Genomic DNA, 23509 nt, shown 5'->3' with positions numbered 1-23509 from the left:
TTATTTACACAGAAGTATGACTTTTACTTTTTTGCGTTTCTAATTGAAAAACTTTTGAAACTGAGTAGAACACTGCATCAGGTACGGAATACACATAAGAAAAAGGCTATGTGCCTACAAATGTAAGTAGAGATATATATGATGTATATCTACATATATTAATATATCCTTGTAGAAAATAGCAATATATCATGATATACCTACACTTTTTCTCATCTATTGTTAGCCCATGCCTTGCTAGGGACTATAACACTCGCCTTGTGGTCAAAGTTTGTTAAATCTCAGTTATTTTTGTTGAGAATTTTCAATTTTAACGAAAGTTTCAAGAAAATGCTGAATATTCCTATTTTTTCGTAAATTCAAAAATAATTTTCTAATTTCTGAAAATCCTATTTCTAATTTTCCGTTAGATGAGTAAGCCTTGATGTTACATAATTCTCTTGGTGTAGGAATTTTTATTTTTGGTATTTTTTATTTCCTCACAAATCATTTAAAAAAAAGAGTAATTGTGTAAGTGGTTATTCTGTCGGTGAGAGATCTGACACTAACACGAGCACTGTTACGCTTGGAATTTCTATTGTTCTTCCCAATGATGTCAAAACTAAGGGGGTTTCAGGTCCCTTACATAGGTAAGGGTGTGGGGGGCTGAAAAATCTCCATAACGTTGATACATTGTGCAAACTGTAGAGGTGTGGAGGAAGAAATGAGGGGGTGGAGGGGCGTTGGACAAATATACATAGTGTTGATACATTTTGTGGAGTATGAAGGAATCTTTCTTCCTCTGCACCTTCGCACTCTTCCAAATGCATCAATGTTTCCTATGAGTAGCAATAGAACCATCAACATGATAACCGATTTATGTCTACTGTATATGCTAATTATATTTTCCATGCATGTGATTATCAATGTGATCCAAATTCATTTCTTCTTCAGGTGACTAGAGCCCTTTTCTTATCATTAACTTTGAGGAAAAAAGTGTCACTTTTCCTTGCCCTTGTGTGAAACTCATTGTTAACGTCGTCACCAATACCAATTTCTCTTCTCTGCAATTGACTGAATTCTTTGATGTACTCATGGACCACTGCACAACTCAGGTTTCCAAGGGTGCATCTGGGATGGACAGTTTTCTCATGAGATACTTAAACATAAATTCGTTGACAACAATTGTTTGGGGATGGAGCCAATCATCCTTCCATTTTTAATCATCGGTGCATGGATCACCTAATATACCTTTAATTGCTTATATGTTTTTTAATGATTGTTCTCATTATTTTTTTTTAAAATTGAGCTTTAATTTGTTCTTTGAAATGATTGTTAACATGATTTTCTATTTTTTTAATTTTTTATTTATTTCCATAGATTTTTGTCATTAATTTTTTTAAATTTATGAATATTGGATTCCAATATAGAAACAAAGTTAGATTTAATCAACCTCCATAAACATCATCAACTATAACAATTTAGGCCTCAAATTTAGGTGCATCATTGAGCCTTGAATGTGAGTGGACTCAATTTGCCTTCAAACCAAAGCATCATGTGCTTCACAAAACTTATTATAATATTCTTATTACAAGCTAAGAGGGATTTTTGTTATAAGGCATTGTCTTTTTCATTTCTTAGCTTCTAGTGTGACCTCTGAGGTGTTAAAGAATGAAAAATGTGGAGCAGAGTTCTGCTCTTCTCAATATTACAAATCAACTAAATAAGATTACATTGGATACATCAGTAATAAATGATTGCAATGAGACTGAACTGAACTCAATATAACTGGACTAAAATAAAATGGACTATGACACTTGGATGGACAATTGCAACACCTAGCAAGTGATTGGAATTAGATTCTCCAACACTCCCCCTTAATTTCAACAACAAAAAAATTAAACTAAGATGTTTGTTGGTCTATGTATCAATTAGGCTTACAATTTAAAATTTTGAGATCATATGGAATTTATTTTCTTTTTCTTTTATTCCAGATCTTATAGCCTCTAAATTGTTTCAAATTTTTCTCTTTGTTGTATCCTTTAAACCTTAGTTTATTCATTTGCTGGTGTAGCTCCTCTATTGTTTCAGGTTGTCTAAGCATGTCCTGGACTTCTTGAAAAATTGGCTTGTATGTGGACTACTTCCACATGTCATTTTATATAATGTACTTCTCATCATCAATATTTAGCTGCAACATAAGTTCATAATACAATTTCATCTCTTTAGGAGTGTAATGCATGAAAATTTCAGTAAGGTTTTCATCATCCATGCTATCTTCAAGGTTCATTTATGCAAACTCTAGGTTGACCTAAGTTTGACCTGGTGTTGCAAGACATGCTTCAAGGGAAATTTAAGTCTTCTTAATAATCGTTGTGTTTATCTTCACATTGGAAATAAATGGTAAGTGTAAAATCATCTACAAAACCACATTGGTTATGTTCCTTATGTTCTACAATGAGAGCTTTCTCATGTTGTGCTTCCTTCTCTGCCTCTACTTCTGTATTTTTCTCTTCGACTTCTTTACTAACATGTGTTGTTGCAAACACATTGTCTTCCACTTGGTTTCAAACTCAAGTGGGCTTCTCTCACTGAATAGGATCATGTCGATATGATGTTTTTGTTGCATCATTTGCAACCATTCATCATTCGGCAACAAGTCTTTGTAAAACTTAACTTTAGCAAATTGAATTGTTGGATTCAGCATAGCATTGGCTACTTCAATGGCATCTTCACTGTCATCAACATGCTCTATTGTTGGATTCACCAAATCTTCATCCACGTACAGTTATGCATAGTAGGATTCATAAGCATTTATGTGTTCCTTCTTTGCTTCTTCTGCCAATTTTTCAGTCATCATCCACTTGTGCCTGAGCACAGTGGGATTCACCAAACTATTCATCTCAAATTGGATTACTCTGCCTTACAACAAAATTCCTCTCAAGGGTATCACAGGCCTCCTTGATCATCTTTGCTTCTACTATGAGGGGTAGAATGTTGTCATCTATAGATTATTTTATGCATTTCAATGTAAAGGTATTATTTCTCCTTTTCACTTCCAAGTCTTTCAAAAAAGCTTCATACATCTCTAATTGTTGCTTCGACTTTCTTTGCCTCTTGGCTTTTCCCATTTGTTGAACACTAATAAAATGCGGCTTAACAAACAAATTGAGTTATGGATATAGCTACTATCTTCAATAAAACATCTTTACGATAGCTTCTTATTCATCTTCTACAAAAAAAAAAAAAAACGAGTCGACAAATTCTCCAAAAAAAAACAATGCTCTTTTCACGAAAAAACCATCACAAATCACAATTTTTTTTAAATTACAATGCCATGATCGATTTGAACAATTCCCCTTTCTATTTAACGAACAAATTTGATTGTCTATTGTTTTTAAAGAAATATTTGTCCTTTAAAAGGGAGCTATAAACGAGGCCCTCTTTTAAAAACAATACAAGAACATTTAAAACCATACTCTCTTTAAAAAAAATTGAATGTCTTTTCTTGTAATCAACGATCCCTTTGCTTTTAAATTACATATGCCTTTTTTGAAAGTGCATGATCCATTTTCAAAATCACGTAAGCCCTTTTTTAATACACCTTAAAAATAATACTTTGAATGTAAGGAATTTTGAAAATAAAAGCATTCTTTATGAGTTTTTTTTAAGGGCCTCGAAAAGAAAATTCAGAACCCTCTTTAGTCGTTCTTTTGACTTTTGGAGTGTCGTCTCTCCAATCGGTTCCCTATGACGGTGTTACCTCCAAACGAAAGTCCACTTTTCAGGCTTTTGTGGTTTTCAACGGAATTCGTGGTGGAATTCAGCTGCGTTATTAACGCCTAACGCGGATTCATAATTGCTGGCCTACGGTATAACTCGTCTTCTGAACAGGTGGGGTGCGTTAATAACAGATATGCAACCACTGACTTCTTGACAGGAGCGGTTTTTTCAAAACTGGTTTATTCTCTTTTTCGACTTCTTGATTTTTGTTGCTCTCATCAAGTCTTATGTAACTTTGTCTCTTTTCTCTGCTGCTCTCATGGAATATTACACAGATCGAGCTCAAATACCATGATAAAGAATTGATAAAGAATTAAAAAAGTGGAGAAGAGATTTGCTCTTCTCAATATTACTAATCATTTAAATAAGATTATATTGGAGACATTAGTAGTAAACCATTGTAGTGAGATTAAATTGAACTGCAGATAAATAAACTAAACTAAAACATACTATGACATTTAGATGAACAATTATAACACCTTGCCAGAGTTGGAATTAAATTCCTTAACACAAAATAAAACAATGTGAGAAATTAGACCTATGGCTTGTAGTGTTTCATTCAACTGTCTGCCACTGCCATTCAAAAATAGTGAATAAGTGTATCAAAAATTAGAACGTTTAGAATCTTATATTTTTTCATTCAAAAATAGTGAATTAGTGTATCAAAAATTACAATGTTTAGAATCGTCCTTACATTTTGCGATTGACATCTCAAGAGGAACAATTCGATAGACTTTTCTATTTCTAAATTTACAAGTTTCTCATAAATTCTATATGTATTAAGTTCACATTTTAACTTGCAAGTCGATTTGAGAACCAAAAGGTTATTTGCAGTTAGAAACAGTTGGTCGCACACGTTAAAATTATTCGATCTAACCTACAATTCAAAGAAATTATCATGTATTGCATTCAAACTTTGATTTAATATATGAAAAATGCAAGGATTATAAACAAAATGCGGATGCAAGGAAAATTTTAAAAGGATGGTTCAATTTGCACATTCAAACTTTTAATATATAAACATCATTATTTTATATGAGTATACATTTTAGTCTTTGCCTTGCTATAGATTATAATCTTTAATGAGCTTATTCTAACTTCATATTAGTTTGATATTTTTTTAATAATTATATTAAATTTAAATATTTTAATTCATATTATTAAATTTTAATGATTTTAATTTATTATTGGTCTTTCTATTTCGATGATTTTTTTTGTTTAAGTAGGTGTAATTTTGTTTTTTGTTTTTTTAAACTCTAATAATTTTATTGTAATTTTTTTGTTCAAAGTGTAAACGTGATTTTTATTATGCAAAGTGCTAAAATTGTTAAAATTATAATTTCAACCGCAGTGAACAGTTGAACAACAACAGCTATTTTACTTAAAAAAAGGCCACTACCATTACCGTATTTTCACCCTTTAATTGTTTTTGTGTTCCCGAAGGAGGAAGATCAGATCCACCGCTATGCCGTTACTTCTAAACAACCGCATTAAAGAGCAGAATGGCCAAAAGTGAAAAGAACCAGCGTCGAGCCGGCCGCAACATTTATCAGCTATGAGTTTCCACACAACCGACTCAAGAAGCACAACAGAATGTCAGAAAGATCAGATTTCATTCATTATGAGCAGCAGATTGCAGCAGAGACTCTGTCAGAGAGTTGAAGCGGTTGATGGATAAGTTATGACCGCTTCCCGCACTATAAAACGCAAACACAGTAGTGTAGAAAATACACACAAATAGAGAGTAGAGGAGAGCACGCAGCAGCGTGAAGAAAAATGCTTCCAGAATAGTGAACCGCACAACAGTGCAGAGATATTACAGCTTGAGCACCATTGTGAAGAGCAGCGCGAATGAAGAGATTTTTACACACAACAGTGTAAAAGTTCAAAAGAGAGACAGAGTATTTCGCTTGTTTGTAATGCACACCAGTGCAGACACAGCAGTGTCAGGTAGAGACAGATTGAAGTGCCTCTGAAGAAGGCATGTTGGAGAATCCCTCTGTTAGAAGGAGGATGTTATTTATGTAAAATTGAAGCGTTCCTTGGCGAATCCCTCTGTCAAGAGGAAGATGTTTTTCAGCATAGTCATTGGTGAATCCCTCTGTTAAGAGGAAGATGCTCTTCAGCATAAATTGCTGCAATTCCTCTATCAAGAGGAAGATGCTCTTCAGCATAATCTTTTGTGAAAATCCCTCTATGTGAGGAAGATGTTTTGTAACAGTTAGTTTATTGTTAATGAGTACAAGTTTTTGTGAGTGTTGCTGATACACCGTAAGCAGAAAATAGTCTTGATGTCAAAACAGAGTGTCGCTCATACACCGTAAGCAGAAAATAGTCTTGACGTCAAAACAGAGTGTTGCTGATACACGAGTTTCAGCATTACTGAAACACCGTTGCTGAAACACTACAATCAGCAACTGACGAAACTGCGTTGCTGAAACACCAGTTTCAGCAAAGCAATTTTTTTTTTTTTTTCTGTTTTCGCTGTGTTAAAACAGAGTATTGTTCTGTTTTGGTCAGTTTTGTTTGGAATTATCAGAAATTCCCAACATGGTATCAAAGCTTGTCTAAGCTCTTTGAAGACGTCAAAGAAGCTGAAGAAAAGTTTTGAATTTTTAATGAAGTGTCTGGGTATGACTGATAACCCAGCAGTTGAAATTAAAGGGGAGTGTTGAAATTATAATTTCAACTGCAGTGAACAGTTGAACCGCAGCAACTATTTCACTTAAAAAAAGGCCACCGCCATTACTGTCTTTTCACCCTTTAATTGTTTTTGTGTTCCCGAAGGAGGAAGGTCAGATCCACCGCTATGCCGTTACTTCTAAACAACCGCATTAAAGCGCAGAATGGCCGAAAGTGAAAAGAACCAGCCTCGAGCCGGCCGCAGCATTTATCAGCTATGGGTTTCCACACAACCGACTCAAGAAGCATAGCAGAATGTCAGAAAGATCAGATTTCATTCATTATGAGCAGCAGATTGCAGCAGAGACTCTGTCAGAGAATTGAAGCGGTTGATGGATAAGTTATGACCGCTTCCCGCACTATAAAATGCAAACACAGCAGTGTAGAAAATACACACAGATAGAGAGCAGAGGAGAGCACGCAGCATTGTGAAGAAAAATGCTTCCAGAATTGTGAACCGCACAGTAGTGCAAAGATATTATAGCTTGAGCACCATTGTGAAGAGCAGCGAGAATGAAGAGATTTTTACACACAACAGTGTAAAGGTTCAAAACAGAGACAAAGTATTTTGCTTGTTTGTAATGCACAACAGTGTCAATTTGTAGGTAGAGACAGATTGAAGTGCCTCTGAAGAAGGCATGTTGGAGAATCCCTCTGTTAGAAGGAGGATGTTACTTATGTGGAACTGAAGCGTTCCTTGGTGAATCCCTCTGTCAAGAGGAAGATGCTCTTCAGCATAATCTTTTGTGAAAATCTCTCTATGTGAGAAAGATGTTTTGTAACAGTTAGTTTATTGCTAATGAGTACAAGTTTTTGTGAGTGTTGCTGATACACTATAAGCAGAAAATAGTCTTGACATCAAAACGGAGTGTCGCTGATACACCGTAAGCAGAAAATAGTCTTGACGTCAAAACAGAGTGTTGCAGATACACGAGTTTCAACATCGCTGAAACACTGCTGCTGAAACACTACAATCAGCAACTGACGAAACTGCGTTGCTGAAACACCAGTTTCAACAAAGCGATTTTTTTTTTCTGTTTTCGCTGTGTTAAAACAAATTATTGTTTAGTTTTGGTCAGTTTTGTTTGGAATTATCAGAAATTCCCAACAAAAAAACCAAAGAAACGCAAGCTTCCTAAGCACTCCGCACAAATTTGGAATTATAAGTATTTGCATATAAGTTAAAAATACTTTCTATCATCTCATTACACGTGCAAAAACAACTTAATATTAAAATAAATTAAAATTTATATTATACAATTTTTTTTTCCAAAATTTATATTATATTAAGTTTTTTTTTTTTTTTCAAACAGTTTTAATTGTTGGAAATACTAGAAAAAAATCCACTTGCGACTTAATTCACGAAAATAGTACATACATCAAAATATTTACATAGTACATAGATCAAAATATTTACAACATAATCTTATCATGTAACTGGAGCTAGGTAAAGAAATTATCGTTAAACCCTCTCCGGCACTCGAGATATCTTCCTTGACTAGTATTATATTAGGTTATGCTTGTGTGCTATAAGTGTATTGTGTTACAGTATTTATTTTGTGTCAATATGCTCGAAATTTACTTTTGTAGCGAATGTATTTGGTTGTTTACTTATACATTATGTATGTATTAAGAAAAAGAACTATGATGAACATTGGATGTCATGTAGGTCATATGGACAGTCCTATGACGGACCATAGCCGACGGGCAGGAGGAAACCTCACCGAGGAACCAAGCCACTGGAATGTGGGCGATGCCATGTTGGAGGAATGCAGTGGAACGGTGTTGGAAAGGGCAATGGTCCACGTCAGAATTTGATTTAGTGTACTAAAAAGCCAAGCGCTATAAACAACATATGTATACATGGATGATTTTGAAAGGAGTTGTCTATAATGCGATTTTTTGGAGATTCTGGTGATGGAATTCGGCGGAAGAAATTGAGGTTAAATCTTGATTTGTTGCAGTTAAAATGGTTTTTTAACTTCATATTTGGATTCAGCACCCTGAAAAACCCCTGGAACGCTTTCATTGTGCAGAAACTAGCTATCAAACTTGCGATTCCAATAAATTCTTGCCGGATTTCGACCGGAAAAACACGCCAAAACGACTTTCAAAAAATCGCGTTATAAACAACTACGTTTTGAAAAGCTAGTTCAATTTGCACCTTCAAACCTTTAACATATAAACATGTTCATATTATTCGAGTATACATTATATTAAACATCCTCATTTTATAGATGGGCTATGGCCCTTCCGTCTTAAGTCAACTTAATATAACTTAGTATTAATTAACTATTTTTTTAATAATTATATTAAACATATTTATTTAAAAAATATTAAAGTTAGTTAAATATTTTAATTGATATAATTTAATTTTACAATTATATTAAATATATTTATTTTTAAAAAGTTAGTTATATATTTTAATTGATAAAATTTAAATTTTTTTATTGGTGCTTTTATTTAGATGAAGCTTAATTTCCTTTAATATATTTAATGTTGTTCTTATGATTTGGGACTTTTTTTACAATAACTCAGTCAATTTTAATACCATTCGTTGTAAGGAGTCCGAAGATTTTTATTGTACAGAGCCTTTTGTTGTGGGGGTACCGAGCCACCGGAACTTGGGCGAGGTCATGTTGGAGGATTGCAGCGGAACGGTGTTGGGAAGGGTCATGGTCAACATCGAAGTTTGATTTAGTGTATGAAAAATCCAAGGATTATAAACAACATGCATGTGCATGGGCAATTTTGAAAAGTTGGTTCAATTTGCACATTCAAGACTTTAATATTTAAACATCGTTATTTTATATGAGTATACATTTTAGTCTTGTCCCTTCCATAGACTATAACCCTTCAGTTTTAAGTCAAATTATTCTAACTTTGGATTTATTAGTCATTTTTTTTAATCGTTATTTTAAATATATCTATTAAAAAAATAAAGTTGGTTATACATTTTAATTTATTAAATTAATAAAGTTTGTTATATATTTCAATTTATTAAATTTAATTTTTTTTATTGGTTCTATTTAGATGATATTTAATTTCTTTTAGGATATGTAATTTTCTAACTTTGTTTTCATGACTTAGGGTTCCTTTTGTTCAATAACTTAGTCAATTTGACTGTCATTCATTGTACCAAACATTGTTTTCGTGACTTAGGCTCATTTTGTTCAATAACTCAATCAATTTTATTGCCATTCATTGTGTGGAGTGAAAAGAATTTCAATGCTCAAGTCGTTTGTTCATTGGAATATAAACTTTACACTTGTTCTTCAGGTAAGTAACGAATTTATTCGAAAGGTTGTGATGTTAAGAATTGTTATTTCCTCATAATTTGTTTATTAGTCCATGTTGACCATTTGTAAATTGAGTGCTTGAAGCGGGATGGGCATTTGACCTAGTTTAAGAAAACCAAAATCAAATTAGAAATGCTTGAAATCTTAGAAGAAATATTCACCGAAAGATTTTCAGTAACATATATAACAAAAATATATTATTCTTAATGGTATTCTCAAACTTTGGGACTTTGCTTGTTGTCATAGTGGAAATTGTGTGATTATTCTTTCTTTTCGTCTTTTAGTAGTTGTATGTTGTGTATTATTACATTTTTCACAATTAACTAATATATTTTATATTAGAAACCGCTACCATGAAACTGTGCATTTTTTTAATACAATATTTTAGAGAACCTTTAAGCTATTATCAAAAAAATATAATCTAGTTTTTGAGAATTATCTACTTTTTAATTTCCAGTTTCTTATTGTTATAGACTTGACATGGATATTGTCTTCTATATTGAAATAGCTAGAAAATTACTTGGAAAAGAATTATAGTTATAGAATCTCATATCTAGTTACATCATAGATTCTGAATAAAGAAGGGGTAAAGAAAATCTAAATACTTGGTGTTGTTCTTTGTTCTGCATTTATTTTTTGGCATTCTCAATTGGTTTTTCTTTAAGAGTATTTCTTACTTTCGAAGGAAGGGTTATAGAGTTTGTATTTTGTATTTCACAAGAAGAGCCAAGGGTGAGCTAGAGTAAGATTACACTTATTAAAATAGGTTTGTTATCATTGTGCGGAGTGAGAAGGTGGCTCTACACTCTGCACAATGAAAGCCACATCCTCACTCTCCATTCCTTGCACTCCCTATCTCTACACATCAAAATAGATCTTCCTCAGCACTCCCCACAATGTTTCTTTCTAAATTTCTATCTTAAACAAGTCTATATTAAGAAATCAGGTGTCTTCATTATGACTGTGCTTGAAATTATATTTCAATGTGGCACAAATTCCATGTGATATAGGATCCTCCTCTAGCTCTAGTAGCCATCATTGCATGTGAACTACAAAAACCAAAATGACAACATTTCAAAATTAATTTCGTCACAAACAAGTGACCCTTGATTTCCTCACATACCATTGACTCTTGATAAGAATAAAATAATGAATTTGAGTTCAAATTCATCAACCATATGTATATATGTGTAATGGTTCTTACTTTGCACCTCCGCATATATAACCATAAACATTTTGTGGAGGCTTTCATTGTGAAAACGTATGAGGGGTTTATATGTGTGATGGTTCTTAAAAGAAGGTTTTTGAAAGATGTGTGGGGGGCGATTTACTTGTAAAATTACCCATGGCGCTTCCAAGATCCATATCCTGAGAGGCATTCAACAATTCAGTACCTAGGAAAGTTAAATAATTATTTTATTAAATATTAAATATTAGCTCTTACTCTTGAAATTGGAAAAAACAAATGAAATGTGGAAGGAATTAGATTCTTTTATTTTATTAGTAAATTAGTTTTGTTTCAGTTTAAAATAACAAAGTTTGGATAGGAATGATGTTACAAAAAATAAGAAATCTTATCTGCAGATATAGATGGAAGTATTTTTTTTATTATGTTTAGTAAAATATACTATATTTGTAGGAGGAAACAACTGAAGAAATCTAAGACTTTGTGGAAAAAGACAAGGAACTTGGATTCCTTTTTAGAAAATTCCAACTCATCCAAATTTTAGTAATGATACAAGACGAATTAGATAAAATATATGTTAGAAGTTTGACATCTCTGGAATAGTCATCCAAGTAGCATCCTCCAACGATTGGTTTATCCACTTCAAAAAAAATTATAAGTATTCTTCTCCTCTAGTTTTTTTCACCACTTTTTGATCTAATATCCCTTCAATCTCCTTTAGAGATTATTTGGGTAGTTGTTGCTTCCATTCAACAATCTGATCTACTTCACTGGAAGACTCATCATCTGAAACTTTTCCTGTTCCCTGAAAGGAATACAAATCAGAAACATTAAAAATTGGGGAAATACAAACATTGTCTGGAAGCTCCACTTCATAATCATTTGAGGAAAATTTCCTTAAAATTTTACAAGGTCTAATCTTCTTGAGTTTTAGCTTATTGTAAGTTCCTTTAAGAAATCTTGCTTTCCTCTAAGATACCATGACTAAATCACCAATCTCAAAAGTTTTATTGCCTTCTCTTTGAATCATCCCTTTGTTTGTATTTGCTTTTTGTTGCTCTCATATAGCTATTGTTTAACTCTTTCTTTCAATTCTTGCATTCTCACTGCAAATTCTTCACCTTCCACACTTCTATATCTTGTTTTCCAAAATTTCTCAATTCATATACTCCCCTTGGATGCATTCCATACAAGATCTATAAGGGAATCATATATTTATTTTTCTTGGGTGTATCATTGTATGCAAATAAATCTTGAGGAATAACCTAATCCCATTGTTTGGGAGTTTCATTTACCAAGCTTCTTAGGATGTTTCCCAAACTCCTATTCACCACTTTTGTTTTCCCATTAGTTTGTGGGTGATAGGATGAGCTCAAATTAAGGTTAGTACCCAACTTTTTCCATAATGTTCTCCAAAAATGACTAACAAATCTTGTGTCTCTATTAGATACAATGCTTCTAGGCAATCCATGCAACCTTACCACCTCTTTAAAGAATAAATTGGAAACATTCGTGGTATCACTAGTTTTGCTACAAGGTATCAAATGTGCCATTTTAGAGAATCTATCAACTACAACATAGATAGAGTCATTACCTCTTTGACTCTTTGTCAATCCGAATATAAAGTCCATGTTCATTGAATCCCATGGCCTAGTAGGAATCGATAACGTTCTTGATAGAAGAGATAAAAAAATAAGGAGCTTGGATTCCTTTTTGGAAAATTCTCTTTTTGGAAAATTCCAACTCATCAAATTTTAGTAATGATAGAAGATGAATTAAATATATGATTATCTACAAATGTATGTACTCAAGTTTTTCAATTCAAAAAAAAATATATGTTGGAAATTTGTTGGAAATTCTGTAAACTGAAAATGTAATTCGAAAGTGTAAAGAAGTTAATGTTGCTTGCACACTACAGTCATTAATCTCGTTGCAGGTTAGTAGGATCTGACATCATCTTACCTAGGTTCATGGAAGATGCACAAAAAATTTAGGCAAGGTTTAGTTTATGGAATCGCATCTTCCTCCCGATAAAACCTATTTGTCTAGTAGCTCATGCAATAAATAAAACCCTCCCGAAACAGTGTTGGATATAGTGTAGTTAATTGTATCAATTTTTTTAGCACTAAGTAATGAAAAAGAAGTTGATACTGTAGTTTGTATTTTTTAAAGAGCGATTTTAAATATTTTATGAGATTCCAAACACAGAAATGAATTTAATATTCCAATTGCAATTTACTAGTGTTGAGATGGTAAATTTACATTCACGTAAACATTCTACTTTATTTTAATTTTAAATATAAGTATGCACTAAGATTATTGCTATTCATTACTATAATAATAATATTATTATTATTATTCTTAGCACTAATAATGAATACGAGCTTTACAACATCCAATATTAATTTATAAGCACTAATAATAAATCTAGTAACTTGTTATGAATGACTTACTATATCAATGATTACTACATTCGTTATTATAGTTTCTGATTACTTGTCGGTTATTGCTAACACCTAACACCTAAGGGGTGTGATCCCCTAAAAAGAAACGCATATATCTTACATCATTATTACAATATTATTACATCATCGTTGCGTCAACCGACATTAATATATTGTGTATATCGCAACTCGAACCAGAGTGCGAAGGTCGTTAATGAACCATCCCAACCACCAGGGATGAAGTCCAAGAGGTCATGTATATTACTAACACGTAATTAGAACAAATAAGACAATACACAAGCAAAAACAAATGGTATTAAAACACACTGAGATTCAAAACCTCGATTTCAAAGGCTTTGATTTGTCGATGAAAAGTAAAATGCCCCCAAAGCTTATTACTTTCCGGAGGTTTTATCCATGGTTGTTCTCTTCATAACTTGGAACCAATAGAAATTACTTGAACCAGTACAAATATCTCGAAACAAATTCCTCAAGAAGCTTTGAAAGAGGCTTTGAAACACCATACAAGTAATCGTTTGAGATTGAGAAAGAATGCCACATGTGATACAGAGAATTTTCTAATATTTGCATTCATATGGTCAGAATTTTTTCGTCAATCATATTTGCACAAATGAATCTAACGGGTTGCAAGATTTGGAGGCCACTGCTTCTGGAATAGCGTGGAAACTAAGTCTGAGATGGTGGAATATCTGCATATGAGTATGAAAGAGTAATAACATGTCCTAGAGTTGTGTAATTTTGTGTTCACCACCTGCCTGCATACGCATATTGTAATTTTGTGTTTACCACTTGCTTGCATATGCATATTCATATTGCATACTGTGAAGTTATGAACATTTTTGTACAAAATTATCTTCATATCACCAAGGTCGATAAAGAATTACAAATTTCGATTTAAGTTTGAATCCTCATTACATTCTCTGCACTTTTTTAAGCATTTTGTATAAGCAATGTAGAGTGCGCAGATGTATTTGTATTGCTAATTGTACTCATTGGTTTAAGCAATGCCGAGTGCAGATAAAATTTCTTTCGCACAACTAAACCTTTTTATTGTAAGATACGATGAAATATTGATTATTGTATAGCAAAATTAATAAATACTGAAATGTCAAAATATTTCATAAAGATTTAACTTATTGAACTAAATCCACTGAAGTGTTTTTCATTATGTGGAGTGCAAAGGCGGATTTCATTACTTAGAGGTGCGAAAGAAACATGTGCAAAGACATAAATAACTACAAACTATAGAACATTCTCAAATAACCACAAAATACTGACTTACTACATTACTATACAGCTATCACCTTATTCTTATTTTTTCATTTGTATAAATCTTTGTCATCAGATTGAAAAAGATTGTGCAAAATAACCAAATAATCGTTGGGTACTTGTGGCTTTTTTTTTCTTATCAATCCTTCATTCCATATATAAAAGAGAGATATGTGTTCGTTATTATTCACATATCAAAAATAGAAAGGAGATATTGTATATTGTTATTCACATAAAAAAATAAAAGAGATATGTGTATGTGGTTATTTCTAAAGATTGTCTCGATATGAAAATCAATCATGGTCAATCATGGTTAACCATGGTCCAACATTGCATTATGAAAAAGATTGTCTCTATATGGAAATCAGCCATGGTCAATCATGGTCAACCATGTTTATTTTAGGGTTTATAACATTGATGTCACGGTTTATATACCTTGGGTTTATAATTGTTATCCCTTAGGTTTATTATACCTTGGATTTTTATACGTTGGGTTTATAATATTAGTCCCTTGGGTTTAATATTATTCCCTTAGTTTCATAATCTCTTGGGGTTTTAGTATTAATCCCTTGGGTTTATTGTTCCTTTTGGTTTATCATATCAATCGCTTGGGTTTATTATTCCCCGGTCAACCATGGTTTATTATGATGTCAACCATGGCCAACCATGGTCCAACATGGAATTGTGATAAGGATTGTCTCAATATGAAAATCAATGATGGCCAATCATGTTTATTTTAGTGTTTATAATATTTATCTTAGGGTTTATATACGTTGAGTTTATAATATTAGTCCATTGGGTTTAATATTATTCCTTTGGATTCATAATCCCTTGGGGTTTTATTATTAATCCCTTGTGTTCATAATCCCTTGGGGTTTAAGTATTAATACCTTGGGTTTATAATATCAATCCAATGGGTTTATAATATTAGTCATTGTCAACCATGGTCAAACAACGCTGGATATGAAAATCAAACATGGTCAAACATGGTCTAACATCTTGTTCTGACAAAAATTGTCTCAATATGAAAATCAATCATGGTCAACCATGGTCCAACATTGCATCGTGAAAAGGATTGTATCTATACGAAAATCAACCATGGTCAATCATGGTCAACCATGTTTATTTTAGGGTTTATAATACTGATGTTATGGTTTAGATACCTTGGGTTTATAATTGTTATCCCTTAGGTTTATTATTCCTGTGGGTTTATAATATCAATCCCTTAGTTTTATTGATCTAAGGTTTCATATTCCTAGGGTTTAATATTACTCAATAATGGTTAACCATAATAAACCATGTTCAACCATGGTCCAATGTCGCATTGTGACAAGGATTGTCTCAATATGAAAATCAACCATGCTCAACCGTGTTTATTTTAATATTTCTAATATTTAATTTAGGATTTTTATACTTTGTGTTTATAATATTATTCCTTTGGGTTTAATATTAATCCCTTGGGTTATTATTCTTTTCAGTTTATAATATCGATCCCTTGGTTTTATTATTCTCTTAGATTTATAATATCAATCATGGTCAACCATTGTCAACCATGGGGTTTTAGTATTGATCCCTTGGGTTCATAATATCAATCCGTTGGGTTTATTAATAACTCGGGTTTATAATATCAATCATGGTCAACCATAACCAACCATGCTCAACCATGGTGGGATGCCGCATTGTGACAAAAATTCTCTCCAGATAAAAATCATGGTCAATCTTGGGTTTTTAATATTAATCCCAATGGTTTGTTATTCCTTTGGGTCAAACATGGTGAATCATAGTCAACCATGGTCAACCATACTCAAATGTCACAAAGAACTAATTATTATTCTTAATTATTATCATTATTAATTATTATTATGTTAAAAAGAATTAATTATTATTACTTTTATTTAATTAGTTAATATTAATATTATTATTATTTAGTAACATTTAATTAAAAATATATTATTATTGTTTAATAATAATTAACTATTTAACTATTATTTTTTAATTATTATTAGTAAAATATTATTAATAATAATAATATTTTTATTTTTATTATAACAGGTACAATAAAATGAAATAAATTATATTTTTTCTAAACACAATATTATTATTTTTTTTAATAAAATAAGTAATTAGTTATTTTCATTTTATAAAAGAATGAATAATAAATTATTTTTATTATATATTTATCAATGGTTTGGGTCATAGATAGAAATTAAACTTTATGCGTATATCAACCACATTTACTAAAATAATTATTGTTATTATAATAAAAAATATTATTTTTATTAAAAATATTATTGTTAATTAATATTAATAATATTATTATCACTTTATATTATTATTAAATATTCAAATTATATTAAATAATTTAAAATTAAATAATATTAAATAAAATATTATAGAGTAACTTAATATTATTTTAAGCCCAGGTTTGACGGGTGCATTGTTAAGACACTCTTTGAGATAGGTAGTTCAATTCCCTCTAGGTGCTTAACTACCAAAAAATAATGATTAATATTATTTTAATATATAATATAATATTAATATAATAATCATAAATATATAAATATATAAGAATATGGTTGTTACTATTTATATAGTTATTAATAATCCTAAATAGTTGGTCTTTAAAAAAATACACATAACAATTTTTTATCCGTCTATATCAACCATATTAAAAAATATGGTTGTATATATGTTTCATATACATCTATAAACCTATATCAATCATATTGGTAAATATGATTGTGCTAATTTTTTACATATTAAAAATAGAAAAAAAAAATATTATACATTATCCTTCACAAATAAAAAAATATAAAAAAAGTTATTCCCAAATACATGAATTACAATTTAAAATGATTTGTTATTTTTTTAAATTTCTATAATAAATTTTTATTAAAATTAAAAAAATTTCATAAAAATGAAAAAGTTAGTTATATATTATTAATTTTAAATTAATTTAAATATTTCATTAAAAAGTTCAAAACGATAGAATCAGCTCATCTTCTCAGAAAACGCCTTCACAAGTTAGTTATATGCAAATATTAACAATAGCGTGTTGTGCTCAAAGAAGAATTAAAACCACCTCACCTTGTTAGAAAACGCCTTCACAAATAAGTTATTTGAAAATATTAACAATAGCGTGCTGTGTTCACGGATGAACTACGCTACAATATTAACCATTACAAGACATCATCACGCTTGCACGTGAGGTTTACTCCACGTTTCTTTACAGATTTTCTTAACAAACTAAACTAGTTGCAACAATAGGGTGTATAGTGAGAGTCATTTAAATTCTTATTGTAAGATCCTTTTAAGTGTTTTCATTTTTTTATTTTTCTCTCAGTCATGTGGAGTTGATTGTTTATAAATTAGCATTTCAATTTATATAGGGTGTTTGGTATTTCAAATCTACCTAAGGTGTTTTTATATATGTCATGTTTTTATGGATGGTGGGTATGAAAAATATTGGAAGAGGGGATACGTAAGTATATTAGGTTTATAATAAAATAATAATAAAAATAAAAAAATTATTGTAAGTTTAAAAAATGAAAATAATTATATATATATATATATATATGAACTTAATTTACAATATAGAAAATCTTGTTTCAAAATTTTTTAATATTTATTTTAATTAAATATTTATAAGATGGAAGAAAAAACTATAGCCTTAATATCATGCCATATAAAAATATCATTAAATATAATATTAATATTAAAATATTAATATTAAAATTATCAAATATAATATTAATGTTAATATATTATAATACTAATATTATTAGATTTAATAACTTCGTATTAAGAATTTAAGGAAATGTTTATATCTTAGACTTGATTCCTTTCGGAGTTAGATGGATCAAGGTTGCTTTTAGATTGGTCATGTTTTTATGAATAGTAGGGTATGAGAAAATATTAGATAGGTTATACAACTTGAGAGCATGTGTTTCCTCCTAAGAGGTTACAGGTTATGCCTTTGTAGACTTACCAGTCAAATAGTTGCATGGGGGTAGGTCCCTTGTCCCACAAGCAAGGGGGTCTCCTACACCAATTTGGTGTCTAGCTTGGCATAAGAGGTAGAAAAAGTCTTTAGAAAGATGGAAATGGAAAGAGAAAGAATAAGGAACATTCAAAAGAGAATTCGAGTACGTGATGAGAAAAATAAATGATATAATGAGAAATGCTATTTATTTTGAACGTTTTTATATTTAAACTTTTTATTTTTTCTAATTATTATCTTTACCTTTTACCTTTTTCTTGTAGGATTTGTTTTCTCTCTCTTTTTTAATGTGATTATCTTTCTTTTAATTGCTATAACTTTTCTTATAAATTGCTACTCCTATGCATTTTCCATTTATATTTCTAAAAACTTCTTCTATCCTAATTATAAATAAAATGTTTACTTAAAAATATTTCATAATATTTTACATAATCCAATTTTAAAAATAACCCCAACAATAAATTATAATATTGCAACATTTTCAATATTCCTTCATCCACCCTCACCCTCACCCTCACCCTCACCCTCACCCACACCATATAAACTAAATGTTAAGTAAGTAGAAATTAAAAAAATTGTTAGATTTTATAATACCACTATCCTCACCACACAAGCTAACACCATAGCTCATATGGTGAATAGGAATGAAAGGGATATAATGTAAATTAGTAATATTATTAATATACAAGCCCCACCCACCATGCCCAATATTTCGCCGGTCTTATTGTTCGGCCTCTATGCAATTCCAATGATAGTATTCAATTCGAAGGAGAACACAAACATATTCCTTGTATATAGACCGTATTCAGCTAATCCCATCGATTGATTAATGCTGTCTTTCACGATGGGACGGAAAAACATTGAAACAAAGGAGTTTGCCAATATGTCTGCCACACTTCAGAAATGGATGCCGTGGGACTCAGCAGACTGTTGTTCAAACCAGGCGCAGGAATTGTCAAAAAATAAAACAGGAGGAGGAGAAGGTAAATTATCAAAGAATGAAGGTGGCGTTGAGGAGATTGAGATATTGTCGGAGAGAACCGAAGAAAAGAAGAAACATTTGAAGAAAAAGCGGATGAGTTACGGTGATGCTGGTATTACAGTACAGGATCAAAGGATGAATATCATCTCGGGCATGAAGCAGAAGGCACAAGGCTTGCCAGATGTTATTGAGATGCTTGCCCATAATAAAAGCAGTACATCGCCCTGGAAACCCTGGTTCCACTGGGAGGACCTTAATATAAACAATTCCCTGTGTGGACAAAGTGATTTAAACCGCGAGGATGGTGTAAACAAGGACGACGTAGATGTCTCTATAGAGATAGAGTTACAGGTATTTCCCATTTAGGGAGGGGGATCATTTGTTAATGTAACTGTTGCAAAATAATGATTCTCCAAAAAATTGTTGGATCAAGAAGGATAAAATTATCCCTATGTAAATGTTGTAAGTTCAATTTGTTCAGAATTTCTGTGTAAATGTCCTACGAATTTGTTCAGAATTTCTAATTGAAATCAATTTGGTTGATGTTTTTCGCATCTCGTTTGCAGTCTCTTCCCTCATGTTTTTCATTTCTCGTTGCTACTGCTACGCAATTTCTTCCCTCGCGTTTTTCATTTCTCGTTGCTACTGGTACGCAATTTCCATTGGTCATTGATCGTATCACTATAATAAATAAATACAAATTATTAAGGAAAAAAAAAAAAAAACCACCAAAGAAAACGCTTTTTTTATCACTTTCTTTGATAGACGGTTCTGGTGACCCGTACCTACTCTAATTATCCAAAGAAATATGGAGTCGAAGTGGGATCATCGTGAACAAATAAATTTACATTTAAAACTTTTGTAACAGCAAACAATTTAATTAAAAAAGTTATAAAATATTAATAGCCTTTCATGTTCTTTATATTTGGTTTGTCTTCAATATTTCATTTAGCATACATCTGCCCATATTCATGATGGTTTGGCATTTCCTTTTTGCTACTCCATTTCTCCATGGTGTATATTTTGTTGTGTTTTGCATGATGATTCCTTGCTATTGAAAAAAGGATTTGAAGTCATTGGAGTTGTATTCTCTTCCTTGGTTGGATCTGAGTACTTTTAAGGGCTTTCCACTCTGCTTTTCTTCTTCTTTGAATTTTTTAAATCTCGAGTGTGCATTTGATTTATTTTTGAGAAAATAAACCCATATCTTCCTGCTATAATCATCAATGAATGTCAGAAAATAAACACTGCCACCAATAGATTATGTTTGCATTGGGCCACATATATCTATATGGAATAGCTCTAAAAGCTCTTTTGCTCTAGTGGAAGATGTCGGAAAGATATCTCTTATGTGCTTTGCTATAATATTGATTTCATAGTTACAATTTTTTCATTCTTAACAAGGAGACCAATGACCATTGAACGTTTCTGAAGAAAAAATAGACTCTTTAATTGAATATGACCATACCTACAATGTCATAACTGAGACTCATCTATTCTTGACACATTGTGGGAAAAATACTATGAGAGATTTCAGCTTCCAAGAGTTAATGGAAACATCCTTTTCTTGGTTTTCTCAACCTTTGTTATCAATCTTTTATTAGGAGGTTTTTCAAAGACATAACATTTGTTCCCTGTTGAAATAAGGAATTTTTGAGAGGTGGGTCGGTGTGGGGGTTGAATTTGTAGTTAAGAAACTCTTTATTTTTCTTATTATGCTTACAATCCCTTCTAATTTTCTTAACTTGTGAGAGAATTCATTCACAAAATAGTGAACCAACAATATTTCAGACACACATATTCAAACAACAATCACATGAGTAGCACACATTTGACACAGTGTTTTTCATGGGAAACCCAGAGGGAAGAAACCACCAATTTGTTGTTTGTTTATGATGTAAATTAAGAACCCACTTAATTACATCTGTTTGTTTCTGAATGCCCACTCATAGGAAGGGTCGACCCCCTTTCATTAGCAAGCACCAACTTGCCAAGAGAAACCAACCTCTTTAGTAAGCAGTCACAAACCTACACTTTGGTTAGCAAGTACCAACTTTCCAAGAGGCACTAACCTCTTTAGCATGCATGCACCAACCTACCCTTGCGATTGTTCTACTATTTTATACAATATTCAAACTGAAAACAGAGGTGTACAATCATACAAGTAAAATACCAATAACTCGTTGTTTGTAGATTCAACTTTTGTACTCTGCCTTCTATGCTTACTTGCAACATATCTCCTCTTAATTCTCACAACAACAGTTCCTTTTCTCTCTACCTTCACTGTCAAGGGCTCTTCACTAATTTCTCTTCACCACTACCCTTGAAATTCTCCACAGAACCCTCTCGCTGCTCTTTCTTCTCTTAAACAGAGTCCTCTCAAGGGCTTCAACCTCTCTATCACTATGTGCTTCACTCATACCACAAGACTCTCACACGTTTGCACAAATCCCCTATATTCCCCGTTGCTAGTGATGGATTTTGTTCCACTGAGGCACTCTGCGCAAGGCATTGTTTCCTTTTTTTCCTTTAGTTGCCCAACTATACTTAGGCATGGATCCCCTTGCCTCTCTTGCATCTTCTGGTGGTTTCTTGTCACAGTACCCAAAATAGAGATGGACCTTGCAATTCTCCATAGTCTGACTGTGTAGAGCTCCCATGCTGAGAAATTAATTCTCAGGTGACCTGCACACTTCTCTGAGAGTCCCAATCTCATTTATCGCTCCACATATCTTTGACAGATCACAAAGGTGACCACTTTGTTCTCATTTAATACAACCATTCGTGCACGCAAAGTAGTCGATTGCTTCTTTCATTCTCTCGAATTTATCTCTGCTACAAATGTTGTCCTTGATTTCTTGTTACAAAGTCTTCTGCACGTTCAACCCCTTTCAAACTACCAACTCCTCTGTTCCTACATTCAATCTCGTAGTTGCCGACCCATATGCCTTTAACTCTTTGTAGTATCTTATCAAAGAAATTCCACATCATTGAATGCTCTGATCTCCTCAGTTCCACTATCTTTAGCTCCTCTAACTATGAGTTCCTTGAGAATTTGTACTCCATGGGACCAAGCATTGTGACCTACCTCTTAGCATTAAGTTGCTAAGCCTTCAGACTCCTAATGGGGGCCATTCTTCCTTGTTAACTTCTTTGTGCACTTGGTTCTTTGACCACTCACGACCATGTGCTAGCCCAATCTTAGAAGCCCCCTTTATAGGAACTTTTCCAAACTCCAACTATTCTAGAGTTCCTACATCTTCAACCTCTGATATGATGTCATCACCCCACATGTAAACTCCTTAAAGGTGACACATGTCACCTGGTTATGGCCCATTAGACTACCCATTAAGGTTAAATATGATTGCCATGTGTCATGTCATAATGTCACGTCATGTTGACGTTAGACGCCACTATAGCTTGTTGGAGCCCATCATATCCCTCCATGTGTCTTTCTAGAGAAGAGAGAAGAGGGCATGCCAACATTTGGTTTTGCACCAAAATCCTTTGTCAATATACTTTCAGCATTCCTCGACGCTTATAAAGAATTATCAACACTTATCGGATATCGCAACTTTTAAAGGTTCCTCACTTTAAAAAGTTAAGATATTTCGATCCCCGATATGTTGATGTTTGGATGTGCTAAGGCCCCAACCTCCAATGTGCCACTTGCGCCAATCCTCGGACATCTTGTTCTCCGATATGCTGATGTGCCGATATGCTGACCTCTGACATATGCAATCCTTGATATGTTGATGCACCGATACGCTGACCTCCAATATTCTGATTGCGTCGATATGTTAGATATATGAAATTTCGATCTCCGAGATGGCGATACGCCGATTATGCTAACCTATGATATTT

This window comes from Pinus tabuliformis, chromosome 9 (assembly GCF_031772625.1).
Source record: "Pinus tabuliformis cultivar Carrire ecotype Pingquan chromosome 9, CPIR1, whole genome shotgun sequence".
Taxonomy (NCBI): Eukaryota; Viridiplantae; Streptophyta; class Pinopsida; order Pinales; family Pinaceae; genus Pinus; species Pinus tabuliformis.
The sequence above is the reverse complement of the archived record's forward strand: the minus strand, read 5'-3'. Positions refer to the sequence as shown.